This window comes from Triticum aestivum, chromosome 5A, assembly GCF_018294505.1.
Source record: "Triticum aestivum cultivar Chinese Spring chromosome 5A, IWGSC CS RefSeq v2.1, whole genome shotgun sequence".
Classification (NCBI taxonomy): domain Eukaryota; kingdom Viridiplantae; phylum Streptophyta; class Magnoliopsida; order Poales; family Poaceae; genus Triticum; species Triticum aestivum.
This window is the reverse complement of record NC_057806.1, coordinates 404,622,937-404,647,353: the sequence shown is the minus strand read 5'-3', so window position 1 is coordinate 404,647,353 and position 24,417 is coordinate 404,622,937. Positions and strand designations below refer to the sequence as shown.

Here is a 24,417-nt window from a genome sequence, read left to right as displayed (position 1 = left end):
TGTCTTTGATGATGATTGTGTAGAAGCATTTGAAATACTTAAGAAAGCATTAGTCTCTCCACCTGTTGTTCAGCCACCTGATTGGAATTTACCCTTTGAAATTATGTGTGATGCTAGTGATTATGCTGTAGGTGCTGTTTTAGGGCAAAGAGATGATAAGAAATTAAACGTTATCCATTATGCTAGTAAGACTCTAGACAATGATCAAAGAAATTATGCTACTACTAAAAAAGAACTTTTAGCAGTTGTATTTGCTTGTGATAAGTTCAGACCTTATATTGTTGATTCTAAAGTAACTATTCACACTGATCATGCTGCTATTAAATACCTTATGGAAAAGAAAGATGCTAAACCTAGACTTATTAGATGGGTTCTCTTGCTACAAGAATTTGATTTGCATATTGTTGATAGAAAGGGAGCTGAGAACCCCGTTGCAGACAACTTATCTAGGTTAGAAAATATTCTTGATGACCCACTACCTATTAATGATGACTTTCCTGATGAACAATTAAATGTTATAAGTACTTCTCGTAGTACTCCATGGTATGCTGATTATGCTAATTATATTGTTGCTAAGTTTATACCACCTAGCTTCACATACCAGCAAAAGAAAAAATTCTTCTATGACTTGAGATATTACTTTTGGGATGACCCACATCTTTATAAAGAAGGAGTAGATGGTGTTATTAGACGTTGTGTACCTGAGCATGAACAGGAACAGATCCTACGCAAGTGTCATTCCGAGTCTTATGGAGGACACCACGCTGGAGATAGAACTGCACATAAGGTATTGCAATCTGGTTTCTATTGGCCTACTCTCTTCAAGGATGCCCGTAAGTTTGTCTTGTCATGTGATGAATGTCAAAGAATTGGTAATATTAGTAGACGTCAAGAAATGCATATGAATTATTCTCTTGTTATTGAACCGTTTGATGTTTGGGGCTTCAGTTATATGGGACCTTTTCCTGCCTCTAATGGATATACACATATTTTAGTTGCTGTTGATTACGTTACTAAGTGGGTAGAAGCTATTCCAACTAGTAGTGCTGATCATAACACTTCTATCAAAATGCTTAAGGAAGTTATTTTCCGAGGTTTGGTGTCCCCAGATATTTAATGACTGATGGTGGTTCACACTTTATTCATGGTGATTTCCGTAAAATGCTTGCTAAATATGATGTTAATCATAGAATTGCATCTCCTTATCACCCACAGTCTAGTGGTCAAGTAGAGTTGAGCAATAGAGAGCTCAAATTAATTTTGCAAAAGACTGTTAATAGGTCTAGAAAGAATTGGTCCAAGAAAATTGATGATGCATTATGGGCATATAGAACTGCATACAAAAATCCTATGGGTATGTCTCCATATAAAATGGTATATGGAAAAGCATGTCAGTTACCTCTCGAACTAGAACATAAGGCATATTGGGCTATTAAGGAGCTCAACTATGATTTCAAACTTGCCGGTGAGAAGAGGTTATTTGATATTAGCTCACTTGATGAATGGAGAACCCAAGCATATGAAAATGCCAAGTTATTTAAAGAAAAAGTTAAAAGATGGCATGACAAAAGGATACAAAAGCGTGAGTTTAATGTAGGTGATTATGTATTGCTATACAACTCTCGTTTAAGATTTTTTGCAGGAAAACTTCTCTCTAAATGGGAAGGCCCCTATGTTATCGAGGAGGTCTATCGTTCCGGTGCAATAAAAATCAACAACTTCGAAGGCACAAATCCGAAGGTGGTAAACGGTCAAAGAATCAAACATTATATCTCAGGTAACCCCATAAATGTTGAAACCAATATTATTGAAACTGTAACCCCGGAGGAATACATAAGGGACACTTTCCGGAATGTTTCAGACTCCGAAAGGGAATAGGTATGTGGTACGGTAAGTAAACCGACTCCAAAACAATTTCTAAGGCAATATTTCTCCGTTTTGGAATATTTAGAAAAATAGAAAAATAAGTAGCAGCCGGGAAGGACACGAGGGCCCCACGAGGGTGGTGGGCGCGCCTCCTACCTCGTGAGCACCTCGTGTGCCTTCCGGACTTTGTTTTCCTGTACGTTACGTATTTTGGTCGGTAAAAATTCATTATATATTCTCCCGAAGGTTTTGACTCCCGTATCACGCAAAAATCTCCTGTTCTTGTTTCGAGCTGTTTTTCTGACAGATCTAGGTTATCATGACAGCCCCAAGCGCCTCCAAGGACAAGTTCTTCAAGAAGGTCATCAACCCTTACCTCGCGAAGGTGTTGCGACACCCTCAAACCATTGAGATGCGTGATGGGTTGCTGCACATCCGCGATGAAGAGGGACCAAAGGGGACCGGAAGCATGGAGACGAGGCTCGAAGCAGTGGAGCAACAAGTTTTCAAGTGCCAAAGGATGGTGGAGCATGGAATCAACGCTAGCCACATGATGCTCGCGGAGTTCACCAACAACTACAAGCCGGATGCCAAGAATACCGAGGAGGCCATCTTCAAGCTACATGAGAAGATCGAGCACCTCCAAGCCCAAGTCTATGACCTCCAAAACCAAAACTGTGAGTATGAATATAGATTCAAAAGAATGAGTTTGGCTGCAGATTTGAGGATTCCGGAGACTCGATCATCTTTCTATGATGGTGAACCTATGCCTTGGAAGATGGATGACAAGCCCGCATCATCAACAACACCTCCACCGTCTCCTCCAACAAAGAAGAATTGAGTATCTGGGTATGGGCACTCCCCTTGGCAACTGCCAAGCTTGGGGGAGGTGCCCCGGTATCGTATCACAATCACATCTCCTATCTTTACCGTTTTTCTTAGTTCGATCCTATTAGTAGTATCTTGATCTAGTAGAATAAAGTTTATGGCATGATCTAGTTTTGAGTTTTGCTTTATGATCTCTCTTTGTAATCGAGTCCGTGAGCTATATATAATAAAGATTAGTGTTGAGTTAAGGGCCTGATTATTTTGCCATGATCTTGGGTGAATAAAAGAAAAGAGAAAAAGAATAAAAAGAAACAACAAGTTCATATTGATCTTATTGAGAGTAATGACTTCACATAGAAAGAGTATGATGATTAAAAGTTGTTGGGAGTTGGCAGACATAGCTTTGGTCATTGTTGCAATTAATAGGAAGTAATAAGGAAAGAGAGGTTTCACATATAGATATATTATCATTGACATCTTTTATGATTGGAAGCACTCATTAAAATATGACATGCTAAAGAGTTGATGTCGGACAAGGAAGACAACGTAATGAGTTATGTCTTTTTTATATCTGAGATAAAGTATGTTGTCATGGATCCTCTAACTTGTTGAGCTTGCCTTTCTCCCTCATGCTAGCCAAATTCTCAGCACCAAGTAGAAATACTACTTGTGCTTCCAAATATCCCTAAACCAGTTTTACCATGAGAGTCCACCATATCTACCTATGGATCGAGTAAGATCCTTCAAGTAAGTTGTCATCGGTGCAAAGCAATAAAAATTGCTCTAAATATGTATGATTGATTGGTGTGGAAGAAATAAGCTTTATACGATCATGTGATGTGGAAGTAATAAAAGCGACAGACTGCATAATAAAGGTTCATATCACAAGGGGCAATATAAAGTGACATTCTTTCGCATTGAGATTTTATATATCCAACCATAAAAGCGCATGGCAACCTTTGCTTCCCTCTGCGAAGGGCCTATCCTTTATTATTATCTTCTACCTTATGCAAGAGTCATGGTGATCTTCACCTTTTCTTTTTCATTTTATCCTTTGGCAAGCTCAGCATGTTGGAAAGAACATGATATATATATATATATATATATATATATATATATAATTGGATGTAGGGGAGCATGAACCATTATTGTTGACATTACCCTTGAGGTAAAAGGTTGTGGGGCAAAACTATAAGCCCCTATCTTTCTCTGTGTCCGGTTAAAACTCCGTAATCACAAATATTGCGTGAGTGTTAGCAATTATGGAGGACTAAATGATAGTTGAGTATGTGGACTTGCTTTTTAGCTCTGACATAGACTCTTTCCGATGTTATGATAAATTGCAATTGCTTCAATGACTGAGATTATAGTTTGTTGGAGCCCAATAAGGTTTATGATTTATACTTTTGCATTGTGAATAGATCATCACTTGAACATAAGTAATCATATGACAAAATCTATATATGTTGCTGTTATAAGAATAATCATGATGCCTGCATGTCCGTATTTTATTTTTATCGACGCCTCTACCTCTAAACATGAGGACAATTTTATTGTTATCGGCTTTTCGCTTGAGGACAAGCGAGGTCTAAGCTTGGGGGAGTTGATACGTCCATTTTGCATCATGCTTTTATATCGATATTTATCGCATTATGGACTGTTATTTCACTTTATATCACAATACTTATGGCTATTCTCTCTTATTTTACAAGGTTTACATAAGGAGGGAGAATGCCGACAGCTGGAATTCTGGGCTGGAAAAGGAGCAAATATTAGAGGCCTATTCTGCGCAACTCCAAAAGTCCTGAAACTTCACGGGACATCTTAAAAGAAATAAAGAAAAATCCTTGCCAAAGATGAAGGCCAGGGGGCCCACACCCTTCTCACGAGGGTGGGGGGCGCCCCCCCTAGGGCGCGCCCCCTACCTCGTGGGCCCCCTGGTGGCTCTCGGACGTCCATCTTCTCTTATATGAAGTCTTTCGATGAGAAAGAAAAAGAAGCAACCTTTCGGTACGAGACTCCGCTGCCACGAGGCGGAACTGAGGTGGAACCACTCTAGAGCTCCGGCAGAGCTGTTCTGCCGGGGAAACTTCCCTCTGGGAGGGGGAAATTATCACCATCGTCATCACCAACGCTCCTCTCATCGGGAGAGGGCAATCTCCATCAACATCTTCACCATCACCATCTCATCTCCAAACCCTAGTTCATCTCTTGTATCCAATTCTTGTCTCAAAGTCCGGGATTGGTGCTAGTAGGTTGCTAGTAGTGTTGATTACTCCTTGTAGTTGGTGCTAGTTGGTTTATTTGGTAGAAGATCATATGTTCAGATCCTTTATGCATATTATTACCCCTCGGATTATGAACATGAATATGCTTTGTGAGTAATTACGTTTGTTCCTGAGGACAAGGGAGAAGTCTTTCTATTAGTAGTCATGTGAATTTGGTATTCGTTTGATATTTTGATAAGATGTATGTTGTCTAGCCTCTAGTGGTATTGTGTGAACGTCGACTACATAACACTTCACCATTATTTGGTCCTAGAGGAAGGCATTGGGAAGTAATAAGTAGATGATGGGTTGCTAGAGTGACAGAAGCTTGAACCCTAGTTTATGCGTTGCTTCGTAAGGGGCTGATTTGGATCCATATGTTTCATGCTATGGTTAGGTTTACCTTAATACTTTTGTTGTAGTTGTGGATGCTTGCAATAGAGGTTAATCATAAGTGGGATGCTTGTTCAAGTAAGAACAACACCGAAGCACCGGTCCACCCACATATCAAATTATCAAAGTATCGAACGCGAATCATATGAACGTGATGAAAACTAGCTTGACGATATTCCCATGTGTCCTCGGGAGCGCTTTTCCTATTATAAGAGTTTGTTCCGGCTTGTCCTTTGCCACAAAAAGGATTGGGCCATCTTGCTACACTTTATTTACTTTTGTCAGTTGTTGATCGTTACAATTTACCTTATTACAAAACTATCTGTTACCACTTATTTCAGTACTTGCAGAGAATACCTTGCTGAAAACCGCTTATCATTTCCTTCTGCTCCTCGTTGGGTTCGACACTCTTACTTATCGAAAGGACTACGATAGATCCCCTATACTTGTGGGTCATCAGATACTTCTTGTACTGGATCTTTTATGATGAAGACTATTGAATTCAAATGGGATTTATTGGAGAGAATTAAATGCAACTCTGAAGATTGGGACCTCGATGAAGGTAAGGAGTCCGGCATAACACCTAAGTTTGATTGTGTTAAATATTTTATGGATACCGATGCATTTCGTGAATTTAGCACTAAATATGGACTTGACTCTGAGATAGTAGCTTCTTTCTGTGAATCATTTGCTACTCATGTTGATCTCCCTAAGAAGAAGTGGTTTAAATATAATCCTCCCATTGAAGTAAAAGTAGTTGCACCTATTAAAGTTGAAGAAAAGACTATCACTTATAATGATCTTGTTGTTCCTACTGCTTATGTTGAGAAACCACCTTTTCCTGTTAGAATAAAGGATCATGCTAAAGTTTCAACTGTAGTCAACAAAAGTAATATAAGGACACACAAACCCCCTGAGCAAGTTAAAGTTGAACCTAATATTGCTATGGTTAAAGATCTCTTGCCGATAATATTGATGGGCATGTTATTTACTTCTGTGATGAGACTGCTAGAATTGCTAGACCTGATACTAAAAATAAGCATAGACCTGTTGTAGGCATGCCTCCTATTTCTGTTAAAATAGGAGATCATTGCTATCATGGCTTATGTGATATGGGTGATAGTGCAAGTGCAATACCTCATTCCTTATACAAAGAAATTATGCATGATATTGCACCTGCTGAGATAGAAGATATCGATGTTACCATTAAGCTTGCCAATAGAGATACTATTTCACCAATTGGGATTGTTAGAGATGTTGAAGTCTTGTGTGGGGTTAAATATCCTGCTGATTTTCTTCTTCTTGGTTCCCCACAAGATAGCTTTTGTCCCATTATATTTGGTAGACCCTTCTTGAATACTGTTAATGCTAAGATAGACTACAATAAGGATATTGTTTCTATTGTTTAGGGGATATGTCTCATGAGTTTGCTAAGTTTCGTAGACAACCCCGTGATGAGGAATTGCCTAGTCAAGATGAAATTATTGGTCTTGCTTCTATTATCGTGCCTCCTACTGACCCTTTAGAACAATATTTGCTAGACCATGAAAATGATCTGTTCATAAATGAAAGAAGGGAAATAGATGAAGTATTCTTTAAACAAGGACCTATTCTAAAACACAACTTGCCTGTTGAAATCCTAGGGGATCCTCCTCCACCCAAGGGTGATCCCATGTTTGAGCTTAAACCATTACCTGGTACTCTTAAATATTCTTATCTTGATGAAAAGAAGAAATATCCTGTTATTATTAGTGCTAACCTTTCAGAGCATGAAGAAGAGAAACTATTGAAAACTCTGAAGAAGCACCGTGCTGCTATTGGATATACTCTTGATGATCTTAAGGGCATTAGTCCCACTCTATGTCAACACAAAATAAATTTGGAGAAAGACGCCAAACCAGTTATTGATCACCAACGACGGCTGAATCCTAAGATGAAAGAAGTGGTAAGAAAGGAAATATTAAAGCTCCTTGAGGCAGGTATAATTTATCCCGTTGTTGATAGTCAGTGGGTAGGTCATGTCCACTGTGTCCCTAAGAAGGGAGGTATTACTGTCGTTCGTAATGATAAAGATGAATTGATTCCACAAAGAATTATTACAGGTTATAGGATGGTAATTGATTTTCACAAATTAAATAAAGCTACTAAAAAAGATCATTACCCTTTGCCTTTCATTGATCAAATGCTAGAAAGATTATCCAAACATACACATTTTTGCTTTCTAGATGGTTACTCTGGCTTCTCTCAAATATCTGTGTCAGCTAATGATCAAGCAAATACCACTTTTACTTGCCCTTTCGGTACTTTTTCTTATAGACGTATGCCTTTTGGTTTATGTAATGCACCTGCTACCTTTCAAAGATGCATGATGGCTATATTCTCTGACTTTTGTGAAAAGATTTGTGTAACATCCCAAATTTTTAATTTGGAATGTTATACATAGATCATCCATGCATATCATATTTTATTGCATTTCATTTTGCGATCCTCAAAATCCTAAGCAACTCAAGGACCCTCGGAGAGAGTTGGGGATTTCCCTGTTTTCATATTTGAGTTTTATCAAATATTGAAACGAGATTTTTGGTTTAAATATTTTTCTCTCCAAAAATATTTCATATTAAAATATATGAGAGGAGATAATATGACTTCTCCAAAATAAATGAAATATTGGAGGGAAAATATTAAAATCAAATATTTGTTTTATTCGGATTTTATTGCTATTTTATTTGAATTAGAAAAATTGCATGTTTTTCAAAGTTGCATTTTAGGGCCAAGAAAATGTTCATCTTGTTCTAAATATTTTATTTAGACGGTGAAAATTTGTTTTGGCATTTTTAGATTTTTATTTTATTTTCTAGGATTTTTTTAGTTTCGACGGAATTATTTAAAAAAACGCGTAGTGGCTAACTGGGCCGAAGCCCAGCCGCCGGTCCACTCCCCGCGCCGCCGTCTCCGAGCAAGAGACTGCGCACGCTGCGCCGCCGCCCGACCGGAGTCCGGCCGGGACTCCGCCCCCCCCCCCCCCCCGCGCCTTGCCCCCTCCTCGAAGCCACGCCGCCCCCTCCTTATAAGCCGCCGCCCCCGCCCTAGAGCCGCCAACCCCGCCACCCGCAATCGCCGCCGCCGCCGCCCCTCACCGGAGCCGCCGCCGCCCTTTGCCCTAGCCGCCGCTGCCCCGCACTGCCCCGCCGCTCGCTGGAGCTGCCCCGCCGTGCCGGACCTCGCCGGAGGTAGAACCGTCTGTTTTTTTTAAAAAGCCCGGTTCGGTTTTTTTAGAAACCCTAGTTTTTTTGGATAGATCGGTTCGCCGGTTTTTTCGCGGTTTAGTTACTTTGCGGATGTTCGTCCGTACATTCTTTTAATGAACGGAGTTTACTCGTTAGTAACAGACAACGTACGCTCATTCGTTAGCCTGTTCGTCAGTTTTCTTTTTCTCGGATTTTCCGTGATTATTTTCAATCGTGATTTCTGATCCGATTTTCGTTTTAGTTTATCTTTTCGCTCGTTTGTCGGAATCAGGTGATTCAAGCACCTAGATCTTTGTCTCGAAACCCTCTTTCCATTTAACCAACTTGAACAAGCTTTTGCTACTATAAAATTTGACGTTAGTCCAGATTAGTAAACGGATCTTGTTTCTTTCGCAGTTTGAGTTTCGTTGCTCTGTTGATTTGATTCTTTTTGCAAACCGGAGTTCTTAAGTTGAACTTTCTGGTTAGATCTTATTATTCGAGATTTACGCATGCTTCGTTGCTTGATTTCTTATGTATGCTTTTGTTTGTTTGCGATAGAACACCCGGAGTGTGAAGCATGCTACTACGAGTCCCTAGGTTTTGCGGATCATCAGCAAGGCAAGTAACACTTTGATCATACCCCTTTATCACCCAGTTTTTATGCATTAGTTCGAATCCTCAAACATTGCATGGTTAGGATGTGATTAACATGTGGGTTGGGAAGTAGTTGATGAGGTAGAACCTATTGCCCTGTTATTATCAAACCCTTGGGAGTTACTTCTACGTGTTGCTTATATTGCTATGCTATGCTCGTAGACGTGGTTGGGTGAGTGAAATCCATGACAGATGTGAGATTGTTAATTAATGGTTCAACTTAAGGTGGCAACTTGAATACACATCTGGGTGGATTGTTTGTTGGGCACCTGGAGAATCAAGTGTTGTCCTAGGATATCCCGGAGTACCCGTGTGATAATCCTATGGTCCGCCACCCAGGCTCAAAGGGATCTGAGATATTTTCATGCTAGAAACTTCCGTGTGCAGACACAAGCTATTATGGGCTCTAGCATAGTTGAGTAAGTTGCGTGAAGCTCCTGAAGAGGTGGATCACCGTGTAGTGGGATGTAGGTTTGGTATGGTCTGCCCAGAGTAAGGGGTTAATGCTTCTAGAAGACTGTGTCTCGGTCATACATTTCTCAAACACTTGTAGTGCGAGAAATCCAACGGAGGAGATCGGTTCTTGTGGTGAAAAGTGTGCAAACCTCTGCAGAGTGTATAAACTAATCATGGTTAGCCGTGTCCCCGGTTATGGACATCTTGAGTATCTAGTACTTGGAGTATCATAAGTATCTCATCACTCTAAACTAATATTGTTGGGTTGTTAATTACTCTAATTGGGATTGAGTTGGAGGAACCTTCTCAATGATGTTTCAACTACCATGATAGTTAAATAAAATCTATTCCTTTGTTGTAGGGGAAAATTGGCTTTTCGCAAAACTGTAACCTTAGAGCTTTCCACCAGCCAAATATGCATGTAGTGATAGCATTATTCTGTTCTTGCTCTACTATGTTACTTTGCCAACATATTCCATGTGCTCACCCATTCCGGGCTGCAACGTATTATGTTGCAGAATTTTCAGACGAGGAGTAAGGTTCGTTAGGTCGTTACCGTGCAACTCAGCTATGCCGTTGGAGTTGATGGACTCACTTTATCTTCCAAGCCTTCCGCTATTATCGTATTAGGTGGTCTTAAGCCATATTTAATGTAATAAGTTCTCTTTTGAGACATTCGATGTAATAAGTGTGTGATTGCTACTTTGTTATAAATCCTTGAGTACTGTGTGTGTCAGCATTACCGATCTAGGGATGACACTGAAGCACAGAGACTTGACCGTTTGAGGTCGGGTCGCTACAATTTGTGCGGTTTTCATGGACGATTTCTCCGTTTATGGGTCCTCTTTTGATGATTGCTTGAGCAACCTTGATCGAGTTTTGCAGAGATGTGAAGAAACTAATCTTATCTTGAACTAGGAGAAGTGCCACTTTATGGTTAATGAAGGTATTGTCTTGGGGCATAAAATTTCTGAAAGAGATATTGAAGTTGATAAAGCTAAAGTTGATGCTATTGAAAAGATGTCGTGTCTCAAGGACATTAAAGGTATAAGAAGTTTCCTTGGTCACGGCGGTTTTTATAGGAGGTTCATTAAGGACTTCTTAAAAATTTCTCGGCCTCTGACTAACCTATTACAAAAAGATATTCCTTTTGTCTTTGATGATGATTGTGTAGAAGCATTTGAAATACTTAAGAAAACTTTGATTTATGCACCTATTGTTCAGCCACCTGATTGGAATTTACCCTTTGAAATTATGTGTGATGCTAGCGATTATGTTGTAGGTGCTGTTCTAGGACAAAGAGTTGATAAGAAGCTGAATGTTATCCAATATGCTAGTAAAACTCTAGATAGTGCCCAGAGAAATTATGCTACTACTGAAAAAGAATTTTTAGCAGTTGTTTTTGCTTGTGATAAGTTCAGACCTTATATCGTTGATTCTAAAGTAACTATTCACACTGTTCATGCTGCTATTAAATACCTTATGGAAAAGACAGATGCTATACCTAGACTTATTAGATGGGTTCTCTTGCTACAAGAATTTGATTTGCATATTATCGATAGAAAGGGAGATGAGAAGGCAGAAATCACATATTTGACCTGAGGGCCAAATCAAATCACAAACTGACCTTGTTCCGAAAAAATTCACTCTGCTGACCCTTTCGTGTGGCGCCCGACAGCTGGGCGCCACACACTACTATGCAGCGCCTCTCTCTTGGGCGTCGCACCTCCTGCCAGCGTGGCAGCCCTGGTCTAGTTGCGGCCCCACAGACAGCATTGCAGCACCTCAGGCTTAGGCGCCACACGTGTAATGTGCAGCGCCTAGCTCTTGGGCGCTGCACAGGCTGTGTTCCACTTAGGTTGGCCCCACCCTCTCTCCCATCCCACCCCCACCCCACACACCCCACCCCACACAAACCCTTAGCCTTGCGCCCCTCCTCTCTTCCCCTCTCCCTCCTCTCAAATCCTTCTCAAATCTTGCAAATCCGAAGTATTTGACCATGGATTTCGAATCCAACCCCTCCCTTAAGGTAATCTCCTTCGATCCCCTCGTTTTCATCCATAGGAATTGTCACATTTGCTCAAATCTTGCTACTTTGGGGAAACCCTAGTTTTGGCTTGGATTTGCAAATTTGTATTGAATCATGTTGTGTTTCTTTGCTAATTTGGGTTGGTTAGGCTTTCATAGTATGCTAGGGTTAGGGTTATGTGTGTTTGATGTTGGTGTTAGGGTTATGCTATGGTTAGGGTTGTGGTTATTGTTAAGTGGGGATTAGGGTTATTAATTCATATATATGTTATGTCATATGTATTTTGTGCAAATATTTTTGTTAAGTACTTACTTGATATATGTGTGTTTTTTATTATTGTAGGGATGGGGAGAACATGTGTTTATGTTCATCATGTGGATAAAGAGGCCTTTTTGAAAGGCAATGTTGAGCCGGACCCGGATGAGCTTGACATGGTGTTTGAGAGTAGTCCAAGCTATGCGTAGCTCTTGGACCAAGTGAGGAAGGATTTGAATTGGATGGACCCAAGTGACGTTGTTGAGTTCGAGGGAAGGCATAATATTGGTTTTGGAATGCACATCCATTGGAAGACAATGCGTGTGAACTCCGAGCAACGTTGGGTTGCATACAAGGAGACGGTTGCCGAATCTCTAGACAAGGCTCTTGAGTTATTTGCCTCCAAGAAGGTTGAGTCTACTTTGAATTTGGACTTGAACCGGAACCCCTCCCCGTTGGTTTCTAGCACTCCACCACCCATGAACCAAGATCAAATGAGTGAACCTCATTTCACGCAACAAGATTGGCCAACATTGAGCCCGACTCCAAACAACCAAAATGAAGGTTTTGAAGAGGAGAATGATGAGTACGAGGAGGATGACAACAAAGTTGATCTCCATGACAACAATGTGGGTGATCTCGACCAATATCATGTGCAAGAGACAATGGACCAATCCATCCCTTTTTCACGTGCATACGCATCAGACTCGGATGACGATGGTCCTGATGAAGAAGTTGATGAGGAGGGGTTCACACCGAAGGAGGCCCAAGCATTCAAGAAGGTATTCGGGCGGGATCACAAGACACCATTGTTCAAGGATCTTAGTCTCGCGGATGAAGACGTTGTGGATGGTGGCAAATGCATATCTCTTGGAGCTAGGCCAAGTTCTCACCGTGATTTGGAAGACGGCAAGAACGGGATATATCCCGGTTGTGAGTTTCAATCCTTCTTGGAATTGAAGATGTGGCTCGACAACTACTCGGTTACGCATTATCGTCCACATAAAGTGGCCAACTCGGACATCAATGTGCGTTACATGGTGAAATGTGAAGTGCCAAGTTGTCCATGGATTGTGCGTGCAAGGCCATGAAAAGGAGGTCCCACTTGGCGCATAGTGAGTTGTCTACCAAATCACATGTGCCGGCACAATAATGCGGATGGCAAGCTTGTGTACCAACAACACAGACAACTCACGTCCGAGTTCATCGCTTATAGGCTTTCCAACCAAATATCCACACTTCCAACAATGAGCATCAAGAGTGTCATTGACCTTGTGAAAGCCATCTTTCATTACAAGGTGAAGTACGACAAGGCATGGAAGGCAAAGGAAGCCGCATTCAAGATGTTGTATGGCAATTGGGAGGAAGCATACAACCGACTCCCTAGGTTGTTGTTAGCTATGGCCACCAGAAACCCAGGCATGGTTCACGTGGTTGAGCCTCATGGGCACCAAACATTGATTCACAACGGGAGGACCGTTCGAGTATTTGGCCGTGCATTTTGGGCCTTTGAGCAATGCGTGAGGGCTTTTGAGCATTGTCGGCCCGTCATCGCCATTGATGGCACGTTCTTGACCGGACAATACAAGGGCACTTTATTGGTTGCAATAGCAAGTGATGCCAATAACCGGGTGTTGCCTTTGGCTTTCGCTTTGGTTGAGGTGGAGAACAATGATAACTGGGAGTGGTTCTTGCGTCAATTGAGAACAAGGGTATTACCGGCTGAAAGGGAAATCTGTGTCATATCGGATCGCCATCCAAGAATTCTAAATGCGGTGGTGGTTGACATTCTCGGACATAGAAAGTTGCACCATCGATGGTGCATGAGGCACTTTTGTGCAAACTTCTATAGGGCATGTGGTATCAAGGAGTTGGTCGATGATCTTCAAGATTGTTGTCTCGCTTTCACCAATAAGCGGTTTGACACATTGTTCAATGCATTGCTCAGACACAAGAAACTTGACCCCGGTGGTCATGAATTTCTCAGTAAGAACATGGTGGTCTAGGCCGTGGTGGCAGTAGAGGCCATGGTGGCGGTAGAGGCCGTGGTGGTGGTCTAGGACGTGGTGGTGGTAGAGGCCGTGGTGGTGATCTTGGCCTTGGCGGCGGCCGTGGTGGAGGAATGTTCACTTGGCTCAATGGACCATTGCCGTATGTGACTTACTATGATCTTGTTCTTTTGGCTCAATGCTTGTGTTGTCATTTTGCATTGTGTGACTAACTATTATATTGACATTTTCATAGGTATGGAAACAATGAAGGGGGTGGAGGACACGGAGGCGAAAGGTGAGCTCCCTTGGTGGTCGGAGGAGGGAGAAGAAGAAGAAGAAGAAGAAGAAGAAGAAGAAGAAGAAGAAGAAGAAGAAGAAGAAGAAGAAGAAGAAGAAGAAGAAGAAGAAGGGACAAGGACCATGACCTTTTCTATGAACCAAAATGTGTGCTACTATGTGATATGAGACGTAAATGACTATGTCTTTTTGGCTAAATGTTTGTGTATGAATTGTCTTAAGTTATGAACTCGTCGGCATAAAATTTTTGTTTGTTCAAATTGCTGTGATGATGCAGTCATTGTAAGTATTATGATGTTCCGGTGAATGAATGTGCTGTCAACTCTGTTTTTGCAGTAAACAACCGTGCAGCGCCCAGAACAAAGGCGCTGCACTGTTCTATGCAACGCCGAACGGACGGGCGTCACACTGTAACGTGCAGCGCCTTGCTCTGGGGCGCTGCACTATGACTTGGTAATTTTCGTGGATCGTCAGTGCTCAAAGCCTTCTGTGGCCCTATGGGTAGCCATGGCCAGTGAAGCAGCACCTATGAGACGGGCGTTGCACTGTGAGGTGCAGCGCCTAGGTGTTGGGAGCTGCATAGTACAGTGCAGCGCCTGACTGTCAGGCGCTGCAGTGCTGTTAACTGCCAAACTGCAGAAACAGATTCCATTTTGGCAAATACAAATACTGAACAATTCAACTGAACAAAGACAACATCATTTAGGACAAATACTGAACAAAGACAACTAATAACTTGAACATCACATCATTTAGGACAATTCAACGTTACTACTAGTTTGCAAACACAAATACTACAATAGTAAGAGTTCACCAACATATAACATAACCCAACAAGTTCATCAACCTAACGAAACGGCTACAAGAGAGCACTTCCATAGTAACAAACACTAATGCCTTCCGCGCGTGTTCCTGGTGCCACGCCTATAGGCAATCTTCTTCTTCCTGGGTGGACGAGCCTGCTCTTCCTGCACTTCCTCCTCCGCCTCCTCCTCCGCCTCATGATCCAAGCTAGCCATCCGCGAGGTCCCTACGACCACCTTTGGGTTGCCTCTGTTGTCAAAGTCGTTGGGCGTGTACCGGCGTCTGGGCTGCCTAGGCTTGAACACATATGGGGACCGAAGTTGAGCGTCCGCCAAAGTCATGTCATCATCAAGCTCATCGCCCTATCACACAATCAAACAATATGGTGAAGACCGACATCGTAATCAAGTGAGAATCACATCTAAAGGATTAGTCATACCTCTTGGGTGACCGCACCCTCACCATCATGATAAGCATATGAGGAACTCACATCGTCCCTCTGATGGTGAGATGAGGGGCTGATGGTGTACCAGACCTAGAGGCAGATGGTTCATCAAATTTGGGATCACGGCAACCGAGAAGATTTGATAACCGCCTTAACTTCTTGGCCTGACGCTGTAACATGAACAAGTGTGGAAGATATGAAACTCCGCAACATAGGCTACCTCTCATAGTGAATGCGATTTGTACCTTGAGGAATGCTCGTAGTGAACCATCATCATTGCCTTTTCCAATCGGTGTTTCCTCCAGAATAGACTGGCTCTCATCAGCTGCTTTCTTGATCTCGGTGCGCTGCGGATGAGAAAGAATGAACATGTTAGCCATTCAAACATGTGTAATACGACCAACAGGAAAGTAAAGAAGAAACACTTTACCACATAGTTAATCACCGGAACAGCAGGGACTCCGTGCCCTACCCTGACATCTCTGTTGTACTTCCCCTTTGATAGATCCTCAAAGTTTACGGGTTCTTCAAGAATATCCTCATTATATGCCGGCGGGCATATCTCAACTTGAGTATTTTCAAGAAGCCATCGTATGTAGTTATCAAAAGCAAGTGGACTATGCTCACGAAGCTTGGCGCGTGCACTGCTACGAGCTTCCTCCACACAAAGCTGGAAGCGGGTAACATACGAAGCATGATGCTTGTCCCAGTCCTTTATCTTCCGTTGCCTTCTCCTGTCCAACCTGCATGGTACAAGACCAAACATTAGCAAAATCAAGGAGTGATGATGCTTAGTCAATACGGTTCATGCTCTCTTACCTATGAAGTGCTTTGTCCGTATCCACCCATTCCGGCGGGTGAGGCTGGAACAGACCAAACTGACGACACACGCGATGTGGCAAATGAAACTCAACAGCCCAGTTGCATATCAGTGGGCACCGCATACGCCAGAGATCCCTATCCCGCAAGCACATCGGGTTGATGGTAAACTCTGGGGTGTACCCAAGTCTGTCATTGGCGCCATATGGCTGCCATTCCACCTATGAAATAGGGCAACAATGCAAAATTGGTGAATTTTTTTCAGGCAAACATGAGAAATGACTGAAGTAATGACCTCGTTACCTGCTCAGGCGTAATCGTGTCCAACTCGGCAACGTACTTCTGGTACATGAGATTGACATCGTTCGTCATCTCGGAAACCACATCCCACTTGTAAGCCCAAGTGGGGCGCCGTAATTCGTCATCTTCATCTTCATACCAAGGATTAAACCTGACGCTCTTCAGGCATCCAACAGGCAGACGCTCCCAGCTCCATACAGAAAGTAGAAGCATATTACCACCAATGCCTGCACTACCTGTGATCCTGCAACACGCATCGTCCAGCTGCATATGAAAGAAAAACAATGTTAACTTGACAGCAAGCTTGCATTGCTAATGAAGAAATGAGTTGATCACAAAATAGACCAACTACCTGTCGGTACAAGTAGGCAAGAGTCGCTGAACCCCAGCTTCATTTGCTATCAAAGACGGTCAACGCCTTCAGCCACATCCATGGAGCGTTCTTGCCAGTGGAGTCAGGAAACAAAGTCCTCGACACAACATACCACATGTAGACACGAGCATGTGTCTGGATCATATCATCAGTGGCATCCGGAGGGCACGTCGCAAAGTGAGTTTGAATCCATGTGAAAGCAGCTCCGGCTGCTTTCCTTTCCTTCTTCTTCTTCTCTTCTCCCTCCTCTACATCAGCCTCAGCCTCGGTAGGAGCCATACCGATAAGAGCAATCATCTGCTCGCGCCACCCATCAGAATCGGTGCTCATACAGAGAGGCATCCCGTCGATAGCAAGACCGGTGATCAACGAGACATCCTCGAGCGTCACGGTCATCTCCCCAGTCCGAAGATGGAAACTATGCATCTCCGGCCTCCACCGATCAGCAAGAGCGGACACCAGTGGAGCGTTCAGATTCGGCGTGGACCGGCTGACCAACTGAATCCACGGGAGTAGTCCTGCCTGCTTGATGTACGGTGTGTACCGCTCATCGTAAGGCATGGCAGGACCAGAGACCCCGTGATACCGAATCTTCAAAGGTTCAAGCTTCTGCAAAAAACAAGTAGTGACAAATCTTAGGGCATGTAAATTTCAACTTAAGGCAAAATATTTAGATTACTCGTTATTACCATCTCCTTCTCGCGCATCATGTAGGCCCGGTGTTTCGTGTCGTAGACATCGTCGAGAAGCCAAACCATCCTTACAAAGTTCAAACAATAAACATATATGAGTTCATCTTCATCTCAAATATCGGTATACACTAAACATCTAATATGTGTTCAATTACAAGAATCTCAACATCTCCTTCTCACACAATGAATATGTCATATGTGTTCAAATAAACTCAACATCTAATATTTCAAATAAAATCAACATCTAATATATATCTAAAAAAACAGATCATATATCTCTACAAAACTCAACATCTCATTGTTATCTATATAAATAGGCATCTCATACATATATATATATATATATAAACAAAACAATCTAGGGTTTCACTAACAAGAACTATATATTGTGAACTAAGCAACAACACTACAGTACTACCACTATGACTACACATCCTAAATCAAGCAAATCAAGGGTTCCATCAAATCTTGGACAAATCTCTAAAATTGCAACAAATTTACGGAGGAAAAGAAAGGGAACGAAGGAGTTTACCTAGTAGGATGGATTGGAGATCGAATCCACGGATCAAATCTTCAGATCTGAGAGGGATGTGGGGGGGATTCGATGGGGGCGCCGCCGCTGCTCTCTGTCCAGAGAGCGGAGAGGGGGAAGAACTGCCTGGCCGGGCTGGGCCAATGTGCTTTAACTCATAGTGCAGCGCCCAAGAGCTAGGCGCTGCACATTACAAGTGTGGCGCCTAAGTCTGAGGCGCTGCAGTGCTGTCTGTGGGGCCGCACCTGGACCAGGCTGCCACGCTGGCAGGAGGTGCGACGCCCAAGAGAGAGGCGCTGCATAGTAGTGTGTGGCGCCCAGCTGTCGGGCGCCACACGAAAGGGTCAGCAGAGTGAAATTTTTTCGGAACGAGGTCAGTTTGTGATTTGATTTGGCCCTCAGGTCAAATATGTGATTTCTGCCAGATGAGAACCCCGTTGCAGACAACTTGTCTAGGTTAGAGAATGTTCTTGATGACCCACTACCTATTGATGATAGGTTTCCTGATGAACAATTAAATGTCATAAATGCTTCTAGCACTGCTCCATGGTATGCTGATTATGCTAATTACATTGTTGCTAAATTTATACCACCTAGTTTCACATACCAGCAAAATAAAAAGTTTTTCTATGATTTGAGACATTACTTTTGGGATGACCCACATCTTTATAAAGAAGGAGTAGATGGTATTATTAGGCGTTGTGTACCTGAGCATGAACAGGAATAGATCCTACGCAAGTGTCACTCTGAGGCTTATGGAGGGCACCACGCTGGAGATAGAACTATGCATAAGGTATTGCAATCCGGTTTTTATTGGCCTACTCTCTTCAAGGATGCCTGTAAGTTTGTCTTGTCTTGTGATGAATGTCAAAGAATCAGTAATATTAGTATACATCAAGAAATGCCTATGAATTATTCACTTGTTATTGAACCATTTAATGTTTGGGGCTTTCATTATATGGGATCTTTTCCTTCCTCTAATGGGTATACACATATTTTAGTTGCTGTTGATTACGTTACTAAGTGGGTAGAAGCTATTCCAACTAGTAGTGCTGATCATAACACCTCTATTAAGATGCTTAAAGAAGTTATTTTTCCGAGGTTTTGAGTCCCTAGATATTTAATGACTGATGGTGGTTCACATTTTATTCATGGTGCCTTTCGTAAAATGCTTGCTAAGTATGATGTTAATCATAGAATTGCATCTCCTTATCACCCGCAGTCTAGTGGTCAAGTAGAATTGAGTAACTGAGAGCTCAAATTAATTTTGCAAAAGACTGTTAATAGATCTAGAAAGAATTGGTCTAGGAAAGTTGATTATGCATTATGGGCCTATAGAACTGCATATAAAAACCCTATGGGTATGTCTCTGTATAAAATGTTTTATGATAAAGCATGTCACTTACCTCTCGAACTAGAACATAAGGCATATTGGGCTATCAAAGAGCTCAACTATGACTTCAAACTTGCCGGTGAAAAGAGGTTATTTGACATTATCTCACTTGATGAATGGAGAACCCAAGCCTATGAGAATGCCAAACTGTTTAAAGAAAAAGTTAAAAGATGGCATGATAAAAGGATACAAAAGCGCGAGTTCAATGTAGGTGATTATGTATTGCTATACAACTCTCGTTTAAGATTTTTTGCAGGCAAACTTCTCTCTAAATGGGAAGGTCCTTACGTTATCAAGGAGGTCTATCATTCCGGTGCCATAAAAATCAACAAGTTCGAAGGCACAAATCCGAAGGTGGTGAACGGTCAAAGAATCAAACATTATATCTCAGGTAATCCTATAAATGTTGAAACTAATATTATTGAAACCGTAACCCCGGAGGAATACATAAGGGACACTTTCCGGAACGTTTCAGACTCCAAAAAGGAATAGGTACGTGGTACGGTAAGTAAACCGACTCCAAAATAGTTCTAATGGCAATTTTTCTCTATTTTGGAATATTTAAGAAAATAGGAAAATAAGAAGCAGACCGGAAAGGACACGAGGCTTCCACAAGGGTGGAGGGCGTGCCCTACCCCCCTGGGCGCGCCCCCTGCCTCGTGGGCACCTCGTGTGCTCTCCGGACTCCATTTTCTTGCACGATACTCCTTTTGGTCGGTAAAAATTCATTATATAATCTCCCGAAGGTTTTGACCACCGTATCATGCAAATATCTCCTGTCTTTGTTTCAAGCTATTTTTCTGACAGATCTAGATCGCCATGGTGTCTTCAAGTGCCCCCAAGGACAAGTTCTTCGAGAAGGTCATCAACCCCTACCTCGCGGAAGTGATGCAACACCCTCAAACCATTGAGATGCATGAGGGGTTGTTGCACATCCGCGATGTGGAGGGACCGAGGAGGACCGAAAGCGTGGAGACAAGGCTCGAGGCAATGGAGCAACAAGTTTTCAAGTATCAGGAGATGGTGGAGAGTGGACTCGACTCCAATCACATAATGATCACGGAGTTCACCAACAACCACAAGCTAGACACCAAGGACATTGGGGAGGCCATCTTCAAGCTTCACGGGAAAATCGAGCGCGTCGAAGCCCAGATCTATGACCTGCAAAACCAAAACTATGAGTATGAATATAGATTCAAGAGGATGAGTTTGGCTGCAGATTTGAGGATTCCGGAGACTCGATCATCCTTCTATGATGGTGAGCTTATGCCTTAGAAGATGGACGACAAGCCTACATCATCAACAACTCCTTCATCACTACCTCAGAGGAAGGAGACATAATCACATGGGATGGGCACTCCCCTTGGCAACTGCCAAGCTTGGGGGAGCGCCCCGGTATCATATCACCATCACAACTTTTATCTTTACCGATTTTCTTGGTTCGATCTTTTTGATAATATCTTGATCTAGTAGAATAAAGTTTTAGTATGATCTAGTTGTGAGTTTTGCTTTATGATCCTTCTATGTAATCGAGTCCGTGAGCTATATATAATAAAAATTAGTGTTGAGTCAAGGGCTTGATTACCTTTCTGTGATCTTGAGGGAATAAAATAAATGGAAGAAATAAAAAGAAATAAAGAGATCATATGGATCTTATGGAGAGTAATGAGCTCACATATAAAGAGTATGATGAATAAAAGTTGTTGAGAGTTGACAAACATAGTTTTGGTCATCGTTGCAATTAATAGGAAGTAATAAAGAAAGAGAGGTATTCACATATAAATATACTATCTTGGACATCTTTTATGATTGTGAGCACTCATTAAAGTATGATATGCTAAAGAGTTAACGTTGGACAAGGAAGACAACGTAATGGGTTATGTTTTCTTACATCTGAGATAAATTATATTGTCACGGATCATCCAACATGTTGAGCTTGCCTTTCCCTCTCATGCTAGCCAAGTTCTTTGCACCAAGTATAAATACTACTTGTGCTTCCAAATATCCTTAAACACGGTTTTGCCATGAGAGTCCACCATACCTACCTATGGATTGAGTAAGATCCTTCAAGTAAGTTGTCATTGGTGCATGCAATAAAAATTGCCTTCTAAATATGTATGATTTATTAATGTGGAGAAAATAAGCTTTATACGATCTTGTGATATGGAAGAAATAAAAGCGACGGACTGCGTAATAATGGTCCATATCACAAGTGGCAATATGAAGTGACGTTCTTTTGCATTAAGATTTTGTGCATCCAACCATAAAAGCGCATGACAACCTCTGCTTCCCTCTGCGAAGGGCCTATCTTTTACTTTTATCTTCTACCTTATATAAGAGTCATGGTGATCTTCACCTTTCCTTTTTACATTTTATCCTTTGGCAAGCACAATGTGTTGGAAAGATCCTAATATATATGGCTAATTAGATGTGGGTTTGCATGAACTATTATTGTTGACGTTACCATTCAGGTAAAGAGTTGGGAGGCAAAACTATAAGCCCCTATCTTTCTCTGTGTCCGATTAAAACTCCATACCCATAAGTATTGCGTGAGTGTTAGCAATTGTGAAAGACTAAATGATGGTTTAGTATGTGGACTTCCTGAAAAGCTCTTATATTGACTCTTTCCTATGTTATGATAAATTGCAATTGCCTCAATGACTGAGATTAGAGTTTGTTAGTTTTCAATGAAGTTTATGATTCATACTTGAAATTGTGATTGAATTGTTACTTTAGCATAAGAGATCATTTGACAATATATATATATATATATATATATATATATATATATGTTGCTGTTCTAAGAATGATCATGATGCCCTCATGTCCGTATTTTATTTTATCGACACCTCTATCTCTAAACATGTGGACATATTTTTCGATATCGGCTTTCGCTTGAGGACAAGCGAGGTCTAAGCTTGGGGGAGTTGATACGTCCATTTTGCATCATGCTTTTATATCGATATTTATTGCATTATGGGCTGTTAGTACACATTACGTCACAATACTTATGCCTATTCTCTCTTATTTTACAAGGTTTACATGAAGAGGGAGAATGCCGGCAACTGGGATTCTAGGCTGGAAAAGGAGCAAATATTAGAGACCTATTCTGCATAGCTCCAAAAGTCCTGAAACTTCACGGAAGTTATTTCTAGAATATATAAAAAATATTGGGCGAAAGAAGTTCCAGAGGGGGCCCACACCCCGGCCACGAGGGTGGGGGGCACGCCCTACCCCCCTGGGCGCGCCCCCTGCCTCGTGGGCTCCCCGGTGGGATGCCCATCTTCTGCTATATGAGGTCTCTCGTCTGAGAAAAAAAATCATAAGCAAGCTTTGGGGAAGAAACTCCGCTGCCATGAGGCGGAACCTTGGTGGAACCAATCTAGGGCTCTGGCAGAGCTGTTCTGCCGGGGAAACTCCCTCCGGGAGGGGGAAATCATTTCCATCGTCCTCACCAATGTTCCTCTCATCGGGAAGGGGTGAATCTCCATCAACATCTTCACCAGCACCATCTCATCTCAAACCCATCTCTTGTATCCAATCTTTGTATCCAAACCTCAGATTGGTACGTGTGGGTTGCTAGTAGTGTTGATTACTCCTTGTAGTTGATGCTACTTGGTTTATTTGGTGGAAGATCATATGTTCAGATCCATTATGCATATTAATACCCCTCTGATTATGACATGAATATGCTTTGTGAGTAGTTACGTTTGTTCCTGAGGATATGGGAGAAGTCTTGCTATAAGTAGTCATGTGAATTTGGTATTCGTTCGATTTATTGATGAGATGTATGTTGTCATCCCTCTAGTGGTGTCATGTGAACGTCAACTACATGACACTTCACCATTGTTTGGGCCTAGAGGGAGGCATTGGGAAGTAATAATTAGATGGTGGGTTGCTAGAGTGACAGAAGCTTAAACCCTAGTTTATCCGTTGCTTCGTAAGGGGCTGATTTGGATCCATATGTTTCATGCTATGGTTAGATTTACCTTAATACTTCTGTTGTAGTTGCGGATGCTTGTAATGGGGGTTAATCATAAGTGTGATGCTTGTCCAAGTAAGGACAGTACCCAAGCACCGGTCCACCCACATATCAAATTATCAAACTACCGAACGCGAATCATATGATCGTGATGAAAACTAGCTTGACGATAATTCCCATGTGTCCTCGGGAGTGCTTTCCTTCATATAAGAGTTTGTCCAGGCTTGTCCTTTGCTACAAAAAGGATTGAGCCATCTTGATGCACCTTATTTACTTTTATTACTTGCTGTTCGTTACAAATTATCTTATCACAAAACTATCTGTTACCGATAAGTTCAGTGCTTGCAGAGAGTACCTTGCTGAAAAGCGCTTATCATTTCCTTCTGCTCCTCGTTGGGTTCGACACTCTTACTTATCGAAAGGACTATGATAGATCCCCTATACTTGTGGGTCATCAGTATCTCTGGGCCCTCTCGGTAATGCACATCACTATAAGCCTTGCAAGCAATGTAACTAATTAATGAGTTAGTTGCGGGGTGACACATTATGGAATGAGTAAAGAGACTTGTCGGTAACGAGATTGAACTAGGTATGATGATACCAACGATCGAATCTCAGGTAAGTAACATACTGATGACAAAGGGAATAACGTATGTTGTTATGCGGTTTGACCGATAAAGATCTTCGTAGAATATGTAGGAGCCAATATGAGCATCCAGGTTCCGCTATTGGTTATTGACCAGAGATATGTCTCGGTCATGGCTACATAGTTCTCGAATCCATATGGTCCGCACGCTTAACGTTCGATGAT

General features: G+C 41.9%; 1 pseudogene; it reads right to left on the bottom strand.

Moving 5' to 3' along the window:
* Nucleotides 1–14,736: 14,736 nt before the first annotated feature.
* LOC123101333 (uncharacterized) lies at nt 14,737–17,765 on the bottom strand (annotated as a pseudogene).
* Nucleotides 17,766–24,417: the final 6,652 nt, after the last annotated feature.